Raw genomic sequence first — 3331 nt, forward strand, 5'->3', positions numbered from 1 at the left:
GATAAAATTCCCAGGAGTGAAGCATATTGGCCCTGCAGAGTTTCCTGGTGGCCGGCATGCCCTGGGCAGTGTGGGGTCCTGGCCAGCACTTGGAGTAGGTTCAGTACATGTACACAAGGGTGGTGAAGGCTGGGTTAGTGTCGTCGTCATCCAGGTCGCAGCGTTAGCAAGTTTATTTACTCAAGTAACTTGAAAGATGCATCTGCCCTGCCTAAGCCTCTGGGACAGCTGCCTTCCGAGCCTGCATGGCCTGTGTGATTTTGGGTAGTGGGTCTTACAGTTAGGTGTTTTGGATCTCATCGTATAAATTGGAGCTTGGTGGGATAACGGCACGTGAAACGGCAAACGGTCCAACTCCATCAGTGCCTGCCTGTTCCCGAAGGCCCCCGTTGAGTAGGTGGTTGCCGTTTGCAGGCCTGCTCTGTGTTGTCTGAACAAATGATGGTGTAACACACTTGTCAAAAGATAGTCGAGCGTGTGAGGGTAAACAGAGGTGGGGTTCGGATGGACTGGAAAGAGGAAGCTGTGCGCTCCAGGACTGGGAGTTAACAGTTACTGCAGACCTCAGGCACATTACCTTCTCATGTGTCAGGCTCCGTATGCCAAGGGAGTTTGCAGGTTTTTCTTTAAGGGGAAAAATCCACAGTCAGCCCAGTGCAGTTCCATTTTAATTTTTTTTCCTTAGGTCTGCTTCCCATCTGTGCTTTTGCAATGGGATTGCTGGTATTTTGTAAACCTGAAAGTACGAGTTCCGTGGGATTGCTGTGGAGCAGACGCACCTCCTGTATAAGGGGAGGCATTTACCCCTTCTCTTGTGTAATTGATGTAGCTTGATCTTTGGAGCCCAGTCAGAAGCCAGCCTGAAGGAGAATCTTTGGAGTGGTAAGATGAAACTTGAGCGTTTTGTTTGTTATGGCACAGGTATTGCTTGGAGTGTTTAGCTGGAAATTCAGAGCAATTGCCTCTCTCACAGATGAGTTAAACAGCCCATAAAATGCTGTATTTCACGAGCAGGGAAGGTAAAGGGTGTTTGGCTTTTGTTGTGTGGTTGTCGGGTTTTTTGTAGCTTTGTTTTTTTAAGGCTCCTGCAAGTTTGCATTTTCATCCTTCAGGAGAGAAAAATTTGGATTGCAAAGATCTTCCCATACCCTGGATATCGCAGAGTGTGTTTTGGGGAGTTACTTTGCCTAATGGAATCAAGTAGAAGCAGAATGCCTTCCTGAAGTTGACTGGATCTTAAGGCTTCACCCCTTGAATGGAGACTGTACAGCCTCTGAGAGCAAGGTCAGCTGCAGAAAGAGGTGCTGCAGCTGAGTCTGTGGGCTTAGAGGGACGTGTTCTCAGTAGGGTCACTACACTGGATGCCTGTAGGGCCAGAAGACGTTTATCACGGGTCTGCATGGTACTGAAATGAAGTAAAGAGCAGTATTAACTGAGATGTAAGGGCTGATAGCACTGGCATCACGGACAAAGATGTAGAGTTGCCTGACAGGAGGTATTCTGGTGTCTGAGAAGAGCATGGTACATATCAGAATCAGAGCTGTCTGTAAGGCGCTTTGGGATACCTCTGTAACAGTACCAGCAGAAGTGGCAGTCTCCATCCTGGGTATTCCCATGTTCGCTCCTTGCAGGGTGATTGTAACCTGGTCCTACACAGCACAGAACTATTACAAAAACACAGTACTCCACCTGCTATTCTGAACCCAGTCAGTCTCTCCCTTCAAGAAGTTTGTGTGTTCCAATGAAAACAACCTAGCTGTGCACTTTTCTGTAGCTCTTGCTGAGAACTCTTCCCAGGTTGGCACCTGAATGCCTTACTCTCAGCAGTCAGAGGCTTGCTTGCTCTGTGTGCAGGTTATTGCCATAGAATAGTTAGGACCTACAGCTTCTTTCCTCCCCCATTAAATAGTGGCCTTGTTCAGTATATTTCTTTTAAAAAATTGCTTACTGTTGGAAGCAATGAAGCACATTCTGGGGTTTTGATGGTTGGGGTCTCTGGTGATGGTTCCATGTAAGATGGGATCTTACTACTTGCTGTATTCTTAACTTCTGCTAATAAAAGAACCAAATGGATTATTGTATAGTTTGGGTCTTTCCATGCTGTGCTGTGCGTGAAGCCTGAGGGAGTCGCTCTCCCTTTCTTCCTTCCCAACGCCTTCGGGCAGAGCTTTGTACGTAGGTAAGAGATTTCTGCTGGTGCAGAAACCAAACCGATGCCTGAAGGCTTGCTCAGGTACGGTTGGATGGATGCTCGCTGTATGCCTCCTCGAGCAAAAGCACGTGGGTGGGGGGAGTTTGTGTGACTCAAACATTAGTTCTGCTACACGGTGTCCTCTTGATGTCTGTAATCCACGTCAAGTACGTGCCTGGTCCTGCTGCAAGATTTCAGTACTGTTTAGTGCATTTGAACCTCACAGCAGACAAAGGTGTCTGTGGACCATGCTGCTTCTTAGTTACAGGGCTAATCTCAAGGGGAATTTGTCTTTCCAACGTCCAGACTGTTATTTGATGCGCACCAGAGCTGCCAGTTGTACAATGGGGCCATGAGTGGTGTGGGGAAAGGATGTGGTGTTAAGTGTGTCTGGTGCCACAGCTTCTTGAAGCTGCTTGTCCTAAGAATTCCCCTGACATACAATTATTCCAAACTTGCAGATAATGAAAAGCCTGGGACAAGTACCCTATCCCGTGTCTGCATGTTTTTGACCTCTACCATACTGTCAAAGTGACATGAGGACAAGGTGGAATTGGTGTTACTGGTGTTTCATCTTCGGAGTTGGAAAGCTTAGCTGAGCCCACGCCGTGGAACGAGGGCAAAAAGCCGCAGGGTGGTCTTGGGGCTGGCTAGCCTTTGTCAGGTCTCTGTCCCCATCCCCCAAGCCTCCACCCAAGCCCAGGCTAGCTATAATTCCACACGTTATCTATATTTGCATGTTTAGAGACGGTAATTTTCAGTGGCTCAGTTTTCCAGTTCCTGATTTTGCAGATTTTAGAGCAGACTGCGTGTGTACTGCTCCCTTCCTTGCTCCAAGGTTTAAAAGGGCTTTCTCTAACCACTGCAGGTTGGGTGCTGGGGTGTAACAGGCAGAGAAGAGAAAGGAACAAGCTGGCCAAGCAGTCAGGCTGGCTGGAGCATGGTGGAAGAAGCAGAAACTGATTTGTGGACAAGTGGAAAGCTGGGGGGTGACAGCTTGCAAGGAGAAAAATGGGCAGGAGGGACTGAAGCTGTGGAGAACAAGAGCTGGGAGAGAAGTGCTGGAAACTTTGGTTGTTGGGGGCAAATGTTCAGGTGAGATGAGACTGAGAAGAGTCATTCAGGAGGCCTGGACTCATT

This window comes from Buceros rhinoceros, unplaced genomic scaffold (assembly GCF_000710305.1).
Source record: "Buceros rhinoceros silvestris isolate BGI_N320 unplaced genomic scaffold, ASM71030v1 scaffold21377, whole genome shotgun sequence".
Taxonomy (NCBI): domain Eukaryota; kingdom Metazoa; phylum Chordata; class Aves; order Bucerotiformes; family Bucerotidae; genus Buceros; species Buceros rhinoceros.